This window comes from Idiotropiscis lumnitzeri, chromosome 1 (assembly GCF_059441095.1).
Source record: "Idiotropiscis lumnitzeri isolate Australia: NSW breed Sydney's pygmy pipehorse chromosome 1, RoL_Ilum_1.0, whole genome shotgun sequence".
In the NCBI taxonomy this organism is placed as follows: Eukaryota; Metazoa; Chordata; class Actinopteri; order Syngnathiformes; family Syngnathidae; genus Idiotropiscis; species Idiotropiscis lumnitzeri.
In genome coordinates, this window is record NC_142391.1 from 18,777,761 (window position 1) to 18,793,082 (window position 15,322).

General features: G+C 39.4%; 1 protein-coding gene across 3 annotated transcripts in view; it reads left to right on the forward strand.

Annotated features, from left to right (window-relative positions):
* The first annotated feature begins 6,258 nt into the window (after window positions 1–6,258).
* The window catches only part of lingo2b (leucine rich repeat and Ig domain containing 2b), a 32,630-nt gene continuing 23,566 nt past the window's right edge, over window positions 6,259–15,322 (forward strand). For 2 of the 3 annotated variants that reach the window (XM_088300806.1, XM_088300723.1), the window contains exon 1: window positions 6,259–6,543. The gene's annotated coding sequence lies outside the window, so the exon portion shown is untranslated. Of the gene's footprint in view, window positions 6,544–7,724; window positions 7,839–15,322 lie in introns of those variants that run through there. The other variant, XM_088300889.1, reaches the window with a different exon arrangement.

Consider the following 15,322-nt stretch of genomic DNA (forward strand, 5'->3'; position numbering starts at 1 on the left):
AGCTTCCAACCAGATTAGCATTAACCATTAGTTTGAGTTCCACCCGCCCTCCTGACAATCAATCCGCAATCCTTTAAAATGTCAGTGTAAATGCAGCTTGGAAAGAAAAGGTTACTTTTGAGAACGTAGCTTCACATCTTGGTTCATTTCTACGTCAGCTGCTTTTAAAATGTCATTTGAATAAGACAAATGTCATCACAAGATGCAGTACTATTCAAGCCAGTAGGCATACCAAATACTGCCGGATGTTCCTTGATGTGTTGAAGCGCTGAATGGCTGTCGGACGTCTGATGAGGTCCTTGTTTAAGTGGTGACTGTCGTAGCAACCTTTAAAGGTCAGTTGATCTCAACATAGCATTCCTTTAAAGCAAATCCTCGCAGCATGATAAGAAACATGAAACAACACAGTACATATCACCAAATGTTTCACGTCGCCTATTTACAAGGTTCTGCAGTTGTTAAATTTTATATTTACTTTTAAAATCGATTATTTTCACTGACAGCTCTCTTGACGCTCACATCAAAAAAATTCAGTCGATAAGGATGTGACTTTGTCGACATTTTTTGGTACCCTGCTGCTCAATGAAAGAAACACCCACAGTGGTCACAAAACTAACTTGAACCTGACAAATGTAATACAGTAAATTAAAATGGCTTTTGGATTGTATTCCAAAAGAATTATTTTTAAAACAAGAGTCCCATCGACAAAATGCTTGACATTCATGTGACTGCATATCTGTCATGGCTGTGGAGTCTGTTATTGCAGTCGTTTTGTCTTGAAATCCAATTATGTCTTCATCGTAATACCTCAAGTATCAACACAGGTCTAACTATTAAATTAAACGAATGGCCTTAATTATATGCACTATTTGAACAAGTCAGTTCCCATTCAAATTAATCTGGACAGCATCATCGCATGAGGTTATCTGGGGAATTTCTGTTAATCAATAAAAAGATACGAGGAATTCTAGCGCAGTTATGAGTATCAAGGATGTTATATTACATCCGTACGAGTACATGAACTGAGCCACAGCCACTGAGGAGCTTATTGCTTTATGAGTTAACTGTTTTCCAGTCAGCTGATGAATTTCCCCCGGGTCTACTCAGTGCTTATTCTGCTTGCAGCAGTGGAAAGATCAATGGCAGGATTTGTTCACCAAGATTACAGCAAAGGGGGCGACAATCACACAGACGGTTATCCTACCCTGTGGCATTAATCAAGAGTCTTGATGTGGCATTAAAGCCTAGACACTTAGGTTTGCATGTACAGTGCTGGGAAGAAATATTCCCCCTCCCATTTTTTTCCCATTTTTTGCATATTTATCACTCACAAAGGTTTCATTTCATCAAGCACATTTTAATATCACACTGAAACAACACAAGGATATATAAAATGCAGTTTCTCAATGATGATTTCATTTACCAACAATACAAACCTATCTGGCCAGACGTGGGAAAGTAATTGCCCCCCTTTGTTAAATCACCAAGCAACTGTGCCTCACCAGTTTTGGGAAAGCTCAGTTCAATTTCACAGGCAACACCTTAGCACCACCTTTGTTGAATCAATAAATCACTTAAATAAAACCCGTTAGACAAAGTGAAGCAGGCTAAAATATCTCAACAAATGCATCATGCCACAATCCCAAGAAATTCCAGGGGGGAAAAAAAACGCGATTGAAGTCAATCTCTCTGGAAAAGGTGACAAAGCCATTTCCGAGGCGTTATTATTCAACAACGGAGAAAACTGGGGAAAAAAACCGCGATTGAAGTCAATCCCTCTGGAAAAGGTGACAAAGTCATTTCCTAGGCGTTATTATTCAACAACGGAGAAAACTGGGAAGAGTGGCAAACCTTCCCAAGAGTGGTCAACCAACAGATATTACTTCAAGACTGGAATGATTACTCATCCAGGAAGTCACAAAAAAACCTAGAAAACCATCCAAAGAACTGCAGGCCTCGCTGGCCTCAGTTAAAGACCTATAGTGTGAGGTTGAGTTCTGAAAATGGCAAATTACATCTTTTTGTGTCACAAGTAAAATAATTACACATGATACAAATAAAAAAAAAACATCTTTTTTAAAAATTATTATTTTTTTGTATATTTGACAAAATAAAAGTCTTCCTGAAGTTAGATTCTGCTGAGCGACAAACCCGGAAGTGTGACGTCTTACCAAGGGAATTATGGCAGAGCTCAACATACAAAGTGTATTAAGCCAGTCAGAAATTGACTCAGAAATCAAATAATTGCAAATATCTGTGGGCATCCAGTTATTTGAAGAGTTTGAGGAAGAGGAGCTTGTTGGATTTATGTTAGTTGGACCATACATTTCCTAGCAAGATGCTCAGGAGGGTGAACATATTATGCTTCTGTCAAATCAGCCTCTGGTAGTACAATACGCAAGACATTTTGTCAGAACACCGGAGAAGGAGTAGAGAATTGACTCATTGACACAGGACGAATGGTATATATATATATATATATATATATTATAGCTGGATGTTTTCTTTTGTTATACTCATACTATCTATTTCTCATCACAGGACTGAAAGAGATTTTTGGGTCTGTGAGGAACAAAAGATCACTGACCAGATGACTCATCCCCTTCCATGATGCTCTGCTGCATCAACCTCCATTGCCGCCGTCATTCATTCATTCAATTTTCCATACAATAGTACAATAGCTTTCCATCGTGAGTGGGATGAGCTCACGTCACCATTTTATTCTGCTAACCTGTACCACGGATACAGAACCAAATCCATGTTTATGATACTATAATGACTGCATGAGGTGATGAGATGATAGAGCAATACGAGTTTCTTGTTTCCTGTATGAGTGTTTTTGTTCATAACCTTTATTGACAGATTTTATTGGTGAAGTTTTTGTTTTGGGAGTGGGTGGGAGGGGCATTTGGCGCTTGTTTGGTGGTCTCAGTATCGCATATATGCTTTTTGCGGATGATGTGACATGGTCGGCTCCATCGAGCCGTGAACACAAAGTTCGCACCCTTCGCATTTGATCTTGATCTGTGCGGGGTGCTTCGGTACTGGACACCTAAAAAAAAAAAAACGAATTGAGAGTTGTTCGGTCCCTGTACAACTGATTCCGTTCATAACCTTTATTGGCAAATGTTAATGTGAAACAGTTGGGAAGAAAATCATCACCTCAGTGGAGGGGTTTAAGTATCTTGCAGTCTTGCAGATTGAGGGTAGGGTGGGGTGTGAGGTCTACAGGTGGATCGGTAATTAACTAATTAACTAAGGTAACTAATAGGGTAAAGTTCCCATTTATGGTAGTTTAAGATGGCCGAGTGGTCTAAGGCGCCGCGTTCAGGACCCAGTCTCCCCAGGAGACCTGGGTTCAAATCTCGAATTTCCCCATTGTGGGACTAATAAAGGGAATATTATTATTATTATTATAAAGCAAAACAAAATTGCTCATCTCACTCCAACATAGACCTCTAAATAGTAAAATCAGCGAAACTGAAACTTGAACGTGGTCTCTTGGTTTTTTCCAGAGCGACCCTGCAAGCTTGATCATCCACGAAAATGTAACATGTGTTCTATTCCTAATTCATGTCAGTGCAGGTCTCAAATGTGACGCTGATGATCATGTTTTCTGGTTCAGAGACATCCTCGATTAATATATTTTCCACCCTTCTCTGAAAGCTATCAAAGCTATTGGCTCGGCTTGACTTCTGTTTCGCACCATTCCGTCATTCTCTTATTTGGATGGGGTTTTACTTGAAGACAATTGCTTGCATGCCAAAAAGAAACCAATAAAAAAAGCGAAATACTTTTTTTCCACCAGAAAGTAAAATACATTGATTGCAAAACGACAGGAGATGCAAATGTGCAGTGAGTCGGCTGGAAAGGAAAATAGTGAAGCAAACTAACTCATGGGTTGAGCGTAAATTATTCCAATGAAGTGACTTTTATTCACGTAACATGATTACTGTCTCCCAGACTAAGCTGGCTCGGCCACTAGAGACAGAACTGTCACTCTCAAATTAAGTTTAGTCCCTTCACCTGACATTTTCAGTTAGAAAATGTCATCTTCCTTCGTTTAATGACTTGAGGCTAACTATAGAGGGATAATGTTACCTGTTTATCAATCCAAAATGTCAAGATGGAAGTCACTTATGCTTATGGCTCTGCCTTCATAGTTATTTGCAATTCAACAAGACAACATTCAACATATTGGCAAAGGTCTAAAATCTTACCGGCATGAGGAGAAAATGTCATTACATCCTGCTCATCATCATGAGGAGCAAAGTGAATTGCGTGGAATAAATATATATTATGTTATGCAAATTTTCAGAAGACAGATTGAAAGGAAAGGCACACCCTGTAAGCTGTATCCACAAAAAAGGACTGAACAATCACAGAACATGCTTCAACAGAGGTCCAAAACGTCATCAGTGCCGTTGAATTTAATCATATATTTGATGTATTTTTAATGATTCAACAGACTGTATTTTCGCACTACATTACATTGTGATTGGTGGGCAAGCGTTCCACAATGGATCCCGCCATTCACTTCAAGTCGGCTGAGGCAGGCTCCAGGACACCTGCGACCTTAATGAGGATAAGCAGAAAAGAGTTCAATCAAGTCCATATTTTGTTTCCAGGTTCTGAAGGATTTGGGAATTCCAAACTACTTGTTTCATTGTGTTTTTGGAATTCTGCACTTTATGTTCCTTAGTCTACGTTGTGCTATTTCTGGCTACCTACCTGGATAATGTTCATCTTTGAAGAAAATTTTATTTTTGTGCTTCCTGTAGTACTCACAAGTATGAAATGAGAGTAACATTCAATTTTTTATATGGGGTAATTTGAGACACCGTGTCAATGTTTGGTTTTGTGTTTTTTCCAAATATTTTCTCATTTTCAATTTTTTTACAAACAGGGTATACTATAGTTACAGTGGTATTGTTTCTAGTCGTGTAGTAAATCATTGTGCTGCCTTTTGGTATTAAATTATTGCATGTTTTGGTGATACTCTTAATAATAATGGTTGCATAGTCAGTGCTATATATATAAGAGAGCAAAGTCAGAAAGTTTTCACAGCACTTCACTTGTTGCACTACTGTTGAATTACAACCTCATTCCAAAATGAAATAAATCATTTATTTTCTTCCGGAACAACCCATAATGTAACGTAAAAAAGGTGTATTTATTATATACTATATTTTGTAAATGTTTGCAACTGTATTTAAAAATAAAAGAAAATAAAAAATCGCATACTCTAAGTATTGACAGCCTTTGCCACAAAGCTAAAAAATGGGCTTGTGTGCATCACGTTTCCCTTGAACATCCTTGAGAGATTCCTACATCTTAATTTGAGTCCACCTGTATTAAATTCAGTTGATTGGACCTAATTTGGAGGTGCTCACACCTCTCTATATAAGGTCCCACTTGAGGATGAAGGAATTGTCTGTAGATCTTCAGCACAGGATTGTCTCCAGGCACAAATTTAGGGAAGGGTACAGAAAACAAATTGCTACTTTGAAGGTCCCAATGAGCACAAGTCAAATTTATTTACATCATCCTTAATCACAAGACAGTCTCAATGGGCTTCACATGCCCACAAATATTAACAACATCCCCTGATCTTCCCCAGGAGGGCAAGGAAAAACTTAAAAAAAAAACATCTGGGGGATAAATGAGAAACCTTGAGAAGGGACCACAGATGGGGGAATTATAATAAATATTATAATAAATAATACGACTAAAAGGAGAGGTATGTTATAAGTCAATTAAATGAAGCACTGCAGGACGACAACTTCGGCCCAGTTGCTCAATACCGCCGGTCACCATCTCCTAATTCCCAAGCTGTGGAAGAGGGGGCAACAAATAGTTGGGGTGTTGTAGGTTTCATTTTGAGGGGAGAAAATAATTGATGCAATTTTGGCATGTGGCTGCAACTAAAAATGCGGAAAAAGCGAAACACTCTGCGTACTTGTCTGGATGCACTGTAGCTTCTATACACAACGTGGAATTGGGGTTGCGATGATATTACAGCTAGGACTACTGAAGACACTTTCTTTTCTCATGCTTGGAGTAGCGGCTCCTAACCAGGCCGGTCTAGAAAGGCCACTATGGGCCTCATGTAAGCTATTCTGCATTTATCAGTAGAGTTTCATTTGAATTCAAGCTTTTACTCTGAAGGTATAAACACATCAGTCTTCTTGCTGCTGGCTTGATTAGACCTCTCTCTCTCTCTCTCTCTCTCTCTTTCTCTCTCTGACTCTCGCTTTCTCCCCACTGTCATCCAGCACTGCGCGGATGCCTTGCAAAATGTGGAGCAGCTTCCATGAGGGATGAGAAGGCCACATAAGGGAAAATAAATCAAAGAGAAAATAATTTGGTTAACATAGTTTTTCCACGGGACTGCAAGGAGACCAACTCAGACGGAGGATTGCATTCGCAGACTGTGCAAGTGTTTGGGGGTGTGCGTGCATGTGTGTGTGCGTGTGTTTGCCTCGGACTTCCAATCTGCGATGTAAAGGTGGATTTTTGCCATGCGGAGGAGCAGGTAATAAGGTAAGACTCGTGACTCTCTTTGGACTGTTTTTAATTGTTTTATGCCTTTGGGGGATTTGTTTCAATATTCCAATCATTATCTCTGGCAGTCCTGTGCAGCATGACTCACAATCAACTGTTAACTCACAGGAAAAAGGTATTGACATTTGGTGTCTAATAGATGTGGTCTTTCTGTGGCCAAATGGTGTTGGTAGTAATTTACTATAGAAGAAATGGATTCATATTTTTTTTAAAATAACCCTTACGAGGTTCTTGTAGATTTTGTGCTGATGAAAGAAGATAATATGCTTGATCTCAGTTTGGAAGGTGTTGTGGGAGGGGAATGCGGTACGTTCAACTGTGGGATTTCAGTGCGTGATGATACTTCTTTTCCAGGCATTGGTGGGGTGAAAAATCAATCAATCAAGAGGTGTGAAATGGGAAGAAGAAGGTGTAAATGTGGGTGAATGGATGAAGTGAGACGTCTGTCAGGGGAGTCTCCAATGTTTGTTGCAGCTAATAACGTGACGACAGCGAGAATACTCCAAAAGGTGGTCCCTAAGGTGCATGGCCAGGATGACATGTATGAAGTTGCTCCGGTGGTGTGAGTCAAAGTGGCCTTGCAGCAGGGATGCACTGTGCTTTTATTGTCGCCCCCCTGAGTGCACCGGGATCTAAAAGCCTTGTTTTTTTTGTTTTTTTTAAATATACCTCAATGCTGATTTTAAGTAGGAGAAATAGGAATGAATTATAAATGAGTTATATCCCAGCTCAGGGACTCGGCTACTGTCTCCTGTCTCACATTCAGAGCTTCAATTGGAAGCGGTGCGGTGAGGTAATTGAGCGCAAATTAAGTCTGTTTGTTCTCCTCTTTTGAAGGTGGAGTGAAGCTTATGGGAGAAATAAAATGACCAGTATTTGATGAATTACATGTCAAATGTGGAAAAACATTTTTCTTCCGGGGATTTAAATGCAGCTTTTATCTACTTTTTGGGGGGCATGGGGGGGGGGTGCAAATGTATTCAGGAGCAGAGACTTTGTGGTACATCAAGGCTTTGACAACCCTGCTGTCTCTAAACGAGAAGGATGCTAATGGAGGAGAGTGAGGATGCAGGCATTACCGCTGCAAGATAGAGCGAGGGAGTGCATCCGTGAGAGCTTGTGTGAGGCGTTTCCATGGCAACCTGACAGGGGTGTGTTTGGTCCCCGGAGATGGTGCGAAACCAGAGGGGAGAGAGGGAGAGATGGAAGGAAAAGAGAAAACTCTGCCTTGTTAAGGGGGATGGGAAGGAGATGATGGAGGGAAGAAGGGGCAGGTAGGAGCGTTTCCCCTCATCCTATTGTTTGTTTTCTCCTCTCCCCGCTGATCTTGCCTCGCTGGTTTCCTCAACCTTCTCACGCAGCCTTTTTTTTTTTTTCATTCCCAGCAACTTGTAGGGCTTGCCATGGTTATATTTCTGTAGGAGGCTGTTCTCGCTATAATCAGATGTGCGTTCGAACTCATTGCATGACATTAAGCCCCTATTATCCTTTGGTTGTTCTTAAATAGATTCTTTGCGTCATTTGCATATATTCGATGCAACCTCGATAAAAAAAAATAAAATAAAAAAAAAATAACAGTGATAACGAGCTAACATCAATGCCAAAAAAAGAATCACTCAAAGCTGCTGATGTTGTCTTGGTACTTTTTCTGTTCTCAGATGATGCCAATGTCAGAATAAAAAGAAAGAAAATTAAATGAATTTCTCCCATTTTTCATTATTTATTGATTTTTCAAGAATTTTCCCAGAAATCCTATGTCTTACCGTAATTCAGCAATTTCTTGGAAATGCTCACTAACAATAAAAAAAAAATAAACATTTACTTTTGTCAAATTGTGAGAAACCGTCAGGCAGCAACACGCGTTACAAGTAATCACACTTGATTACATATTTGGCGTGATCACATTTCTACGTCTTATTTTTTCCAAAAGTATTTTTTGACGGGAGGAGAAGAAATTCTACTTTTGCCTTCTCATCTGGTGTGAATGAAAATGACACAAACGGAGGTTTGAAAATGCAACTTAGGGTTGGCAAACTAATAGATTTTGTTGGCTGTTGTCTGTTTTCTCTTCTTCTGTACATTGTCGATTGAGGAAAACAGTAATGAGTCGATATTTATTAAAATACTTGATTCTTTATTTTGATTAAGTCTATCGGTAACCACACCCATGCTGTCAAATCAATGGTTGTACTTCTAAAGTATCTGTTGAATGCACGTCAAAAACATCCATATTTATCTGGACATCTTATCCTGTTCACGGTCAACGGGAAGGTAGATCCAGCTCAATGCACCCTGCAACGATCAACAGTCAATCACAGCGTTTCTGTCGGAATTGATCCAGTGTCTGTACGAGCATCAGTCAGCTATTTGACCCACGACACTATAAATGGCCCACAACTGAATATTGGGGGGAAAAAAATGTATTTCAAGTGCAATGACATCCTGTCATGTAAGTGGCAGAGTTTCCACTATTGGACGTTGGGCAGTTCTGCAAATAGTGTGCTATGTGAACAGCAGTATGCTGTGCAACTCACCAAAGACTTGAACAAAGAATAATTCAACACTATGAACGAAACACAATACACTTCAATACCATACCCGTGTGTTTTGGATGGACGGGGCAAGTCAACAATAACAATAGATAGACAACATCCACGTGGGCTGCCAGTAATTGTCTCGACACGTTAGGGCTTGACTGATGAGATTTGCTGAAATCAATACACACCAGACAACATGGAGCACAATGCAAAGACAGGAAAAACACAATTGATTGAACCCCCCCCAAAAAATATATATCAGCTAAACAAAACATAAACAGACAATCAAAAGTCCAGACAGGTGTGCTTCAGTAGCATTTCTTTTGTTTGTATCTGGAGTTTGAGAAACTCGTTGCAGGTCTGTGAGCAACAATAATGCAAACTCTCTTTTTAATCCATCATACTGCTCTGTCTTAAAAAAAAAAAACGGGCTTCCATTCTTAGAGCCATATTGACAATTCTGTCGAGAATGAAAAAAAAAAATCTGTTAGAATACTGACATATCCACAGAAATGATGAAATCCTTTCAAAATATACCTCGAGTACATGACATGGGCAGCTTCCGTGGAGCCAAGAGAGCTGGCTGTGTTTGAAAGATGGAATAAAGTGGAGGGAAAAGGGCTGTCTGAATTGGGATGGCTTATTGGGAGATTTTAAAAGCTTTCTGCAAATGTTCTCAAAATAGACCCTAAAATAGGGTTGGCCCGAATGGTTGTGATATTTAGCCCAGAAAAATTGTGGCCATATGACGCCTTTGGGTCAAATACAGTCGAATCTCTTCTCTCAAAAATCTCTGGTTTCACATATGAGTACAATGGGACGTCACAATTTGAAAAGGATAGGAGCAAACGACCACAAATAAATCATATTTCTAAAAGTGTTTTTACTTACCGATATTAAGGAGTGAGACTCCTCGCCGCATATCTTATAGACTACGCTTTGTACATGGTCTGTTTCTTACTCATTTTGCTAGCTTGCGGGTTTAATATTAGCATAAAGCTACCGAGACAATTCTCATCACGATGTGATGGATGTAACTAAGAGAATCCGGTGACTAAAATATTTTTCAGTCTCGAATAAGAAATAAACCGTAAGTACTTTTTCTTTTCTGTGGTTGTTGGTGATGATGGAGGATTACTTTGGCATATTATAAAACAATGATCACTTGACTGCACCGCAAGCACAGGAGCGACATGGATGATGCCGACGCTCCCGGGGCAGCCTGCGCTAATACGAAAGTTCGCTACTTTTTAGTCAGCTGGGATAACCTCATCTTCAGTGTTCACTTCTCTAAAGGCGCTGGAGCCATGAAGCAAAACGACAACCTGGCGGTTGATTATAGATTTCACAAGGTTCCACTGAGCTATTCTTATGGAGACCATGAGTTTTGGAACATCAACTCTGTTCCATATATATATTTTTTTTAATAAGCTGTTACCTGTAGATATGGTATGTCTTGTTAGAACCAGAAATACACATTTTAAATTAGAAGTACCGTATTTTCCGGACTATGAACTGCTACTTTTTTCTAGATTTTGAACCATGCGGCTAATACAACGATGGAGTTTCTCTGTGGATTTTTCTTTCACCAGTAGAAACGAACGCGCTATAATTCCGAAAATACGCGAAATAAATCTTGATTTTTTTTTCTCTCTTGGGTTTGTTCTCTTTTAATTAGCAAAGCTGTTGCTGTGTTAAAAGTCACTGTTTTAGCAATCAGTTTAAGTACCTTTATACAAAATCGTTCTATACATGCACTAAATAATCCCCTTTTTTTCAACATAGAAAACAGCGCCTTATAGTCTGGTGAAGCTTGTATACATATTTCTTTGTTTCTTTTTCCCCCCAAAACGAGTTGCGGCGGCTTATATGCAGGTACACCTTATAGTCCAGAAAATATAGTGGCCGTTAAAATGCCACACGGTCACATGTCACTACTTAATCAAAATTCACAAAAATCATGCACACAATGCACACACATTTTTTTCTACATTTGAAAGGCTGCTGCTATTTTGTGCCTCAACCACTAACTCATGTTGTACTGAACTCCCAAAAAGATTGCTAGATAAGATGTTAGTACTGTGTATGAATGTGCAAGTCTGCTGTATACAGCAATTGGTCAAATTCTGACCAATGTTTTGATAAATGGAACTAAACAATAGAATGCTGTTATTATGCTTCAGCCCTTTAGCCATGTTATACAAATCTAACACATCCCCTGAGGGATTTGGGATTGAATGAGCAAGCGTGTGGGCGAATCGTCGGCCTACACATACAGGCTTCTGCCTTCCACTACGGTAGTTTGGTTGAGCGAACAACTAGTTGTTTTTTTTTTTGTTTTTTTTAGGGGGGCGGGAAGGCTGTTTATGACCAACAGCAGCCGTTCATTGTCTCCACTGAATTGAATCACTGTACTAATAAAAGTAGCAATAATTCACCCAAATGATGCAAAACCAACCTCTGTAGAAAACTGGACTGTTTTATCACTTGTATGTGCTGTTAAAATGTTGCATGATAAACTATTACTTTAAGGAAAAAGGGAGAAAAAAAATCAGTTCCTCTGTTAAAACCTTCAAGTGTACAGATATATTTTTAGGCTTGTTGCCCCTACTAAAGGGGATGTATTTGGGAGAATGGACTTTTAATTGCTTGTACACAAATAATTTCTGAAAATGTGTCTGGAAGTGAGCCATTCAAAATTGTGATCTATAATGATTTTCTCCACCTGTGACTTGGCAGCCAGACTGTGGAAGATCCGGGGTCAGGCTGTTTTACTACCAACTTGAATTGAGGTTACTGGACTCATCTTGTTTCTTTAGAATCCAAAAGGTTTCCTTAGCTCTAAATTTAAGTACTACTTTACTGAATTGAATTTTGAGAAAAGAAACATTTTTTGGATCCTTAAAAACTCAACTTTAAAGGACAATGAGAATATGAATCGGTAAGAAGGTAAATAAGAACGTACTCTATGAGATCTAAACGGAGTCATCTTTACAGGCATTTTTCTTAGAAACCATTCAGAAAACGTATACTGTACATTGAGTTCTGCCACACTCCAGCAGTGTTGGTTTGCATGGCCCAGTGGAAATTTGAGAAGGGTGCTTTTATCTGAGATTATGTGCTCAAGATTTTCAGATAATATGGTACAGGTTTTGCCAAGCATGCAAGTTCTTTTTGATGTAAATAAAACTCCATATGTCGCATGTCTGTAATGTACTTGCCCTTTAATGCTATCTGAGCTAGCGCCGCCAGATTTATCGATTACCTTTAAATTTTCTCTGAGTTGCTAATGTTGGTCTTAATACAGGTTTTGTGTGTGCGAATAGTTTTTGTTTGTTTATCTGTTGCCCCACTGAGCACATTATGGATGGAGCTGTTTAGTCGTTATTGCGCATGAATTTTTAGTTTGACAGAGAAGACATGGCTCATCTGTGGGGCCCTTTTGCTGGAGCATGATTAGCATTGCAGATGTAGCTTTCTGTAGGCGTCAGTTACAACAAACAAACTCAAGGTTCCCTCATCTCCAGTGCTTGATTAAAATTCATCAGTGATGCGTGGGAATTTCACAGCTCAATAATACTCCTGTTTTTCAAAATCGCAATTCGATTATCTTCCATGATCGTTCAGATCATGAAGATAATCGAATTGCGATTTTTTTTTGTTTCCCCATTAAATTGTGATTGCAATTCAATTTGTGATCAAATATTTTCAAGATCATTTCGAATGTATTTTTCAACAAGTAGTCTTTATTACAACAAATAAACTATGATGCATTGTATTACAGGATACAAAGGCAATGTCAAATGAAGCATTTATATTAAAGGCAGTTTATCTCCTACAATTACAGGTATAAACTTATTAATTATTACGCGTGCAGTTTGGTAAGCATTCAGCATGAAAAAATAATTATGCCACAAAGGCGTCAGCATAATTCGGTCGGGCCCTTCATTTTTGGGGAAGAGTGACAAATTTTAAAAAAGTGTTAGATTAACAAAGGCCGGAGGTGGATTTTGGTCCAGCCAACGAATCAGCCCTCGTGTGCGTGATGAACCAACTCGTGAAATGGGCAAACAACAAAAATTGCCTCAGAACGCGTCAAAAGCGCCACTACCAACTGTGTATGAAGAGACACAAGACAGCAGTGTGTGTTCAATCGTGCCTGTATTTCCTTATTGTTGTGCTTCTCAATTATTTTCTGTCTTTCACAGTGGCCACCTTGCTTGCCACAACTCGGTTGACTAAGCGCAGTGTGAAAAGGTCACCAATAGTCACACCTGTACACTGGCCACCTATTCAAGTTCAGTTTTGGGGTATTTTAAATTTTAATATTCTTAACTTTCCCCAAGTGACATTTGTGGGGACTGATTATAATTCCATTCACTTCACTCCTGCTGTACTTACCTATTTTGTTGCAGGGTGAGGAGGAGTTAGGAGGGCCCACGTGCGGGGAAGCAGGGTGACAAAGCAGGAGTTCTCACAAAAAAACTATTTTATTAAAAAAAATAGAATAATAAAGCAAAACAAAGTACTTTAGAATGATCAAAAACCTAAATGAACAAAATTCCAACTAACAAGATTCAAATTACCAAACAAATACAAATATTAAACTAACCATGAAATGACAACTGACACGAATACAAACAACAAACATTGAACCAACAAGGACTGAAACAAACCAAGGAACTAAATACAAGAAAATGGACAAGACAACAGGGCATACCTGGACCACACATACATTGTTAATATTATTGCCAAAACGGGGGTATTTTGATGTTTGGATCTTCTCCCCGTGCCTGCGTGGGTTTTCTCTGGGTACTCAGGATTCCTCCCACATTCCAAAAACATGCATGGCAGGTCTATTGGAACACTCTAAATTGCCCCTCGGTATGAATGTGAGCACGAATGGTTGTTCGTCTCTGCGTGCCCTGCGATTGGCTGGCAACCAGTTCAGGGTGTCCCCCGCCTACAGCCTGATGATAGCTGGGATAGGCTCCAGCACCCCGCGACCCTCGTGAGGAGAAACGGTTCAGATAATGGATGGATCGATGTCTTAAAATGTAGCATAATATATTCATTTAGAATTTTTTGTTTTATTCAAGGTGACTCAGCCGAGCAGTTGGGCAGCGCCCTTGTGCCCTCTGTTGGCCGGGTGCCGAGACAATTTATTCTTAAAAAGGTATCTTACCTATTGCTTTATTGGTTTATGACTTCATTCATCCTAATCGGTTCGCAATTTCCTCATCATTTCTGGTGCAGCTACTTATTTTACACTTGCTGATACTCCAGCAAAATTACGAGGTGGCACATTACTTCAACGTTATCGCAGAGAATGCTGACTCAGCAGGGGATCATTGAGACCGGTGCAATTAAAGGATTAGTCAGGTCACACCAATTTCCTTTCTTCTCAGCCTAATTAAACAAGCCTTGGTGCAGTGCACTAGAGAATAATGTGCAAATCTGCAACAGGCCAGCAAGTGTTTTGTTTCACTCTGAGAGGTGCAAAAATAAAAGACTAGGTTTTGCCAGAGTGAAAAATTCAAAGATTAGAAATTAACTCTGTTTGCAAAAGACACAGAAAACATTCTAATATTGTCAGCGTTGGGCAATTGCTGTTAGCAAAAAAAAAAAAGGGGGGGACTAGCCAAATGTGGAGATGACTTGAGAGTGACTTGATTGAACAATTGTAACATATTTCCAAACAAATACCGTGCCACTAATTGGTCACAAAGAGAAAACTGCAGATCCTTGAGTTGGAAAATGCAACTTTTGCCTCCAAATTGCGTATCTTGCACTAAAGAGGTCCCTTCTGGCACTGCCACCTGGAAATCCCCGAAATAGGCAAAAATGGATTCCTTTGATGAAGTTCACTAACCTAAAATGATACGTAAATGTATTGGAACACTGCCAGAGGGGTTGAATGCTCTTGTGCATAAAACCTTCAAATGTAATTACAACCATATTCTTTACTGGCTACACAGTGGGAGGGAGGTTGAAATGTTTTGCTCAAATTCACAGGCCCATGCTTTGAATCTCGTTATTTTCTTCCCTTGTTGCCACTCATCATCTGTTGCGCCTCATCAAGAACACCAAAATGATCAAGAAAATGCAATGATTTCCTTTTGCTACAGTGAAGAAAATAAGTATTTGTAAATCCTGCTTTGTATATTGCAAGTTCTCCCAGTGACAAAACATGGAAGGGGGTCTGTAATAGAAAAATTCAA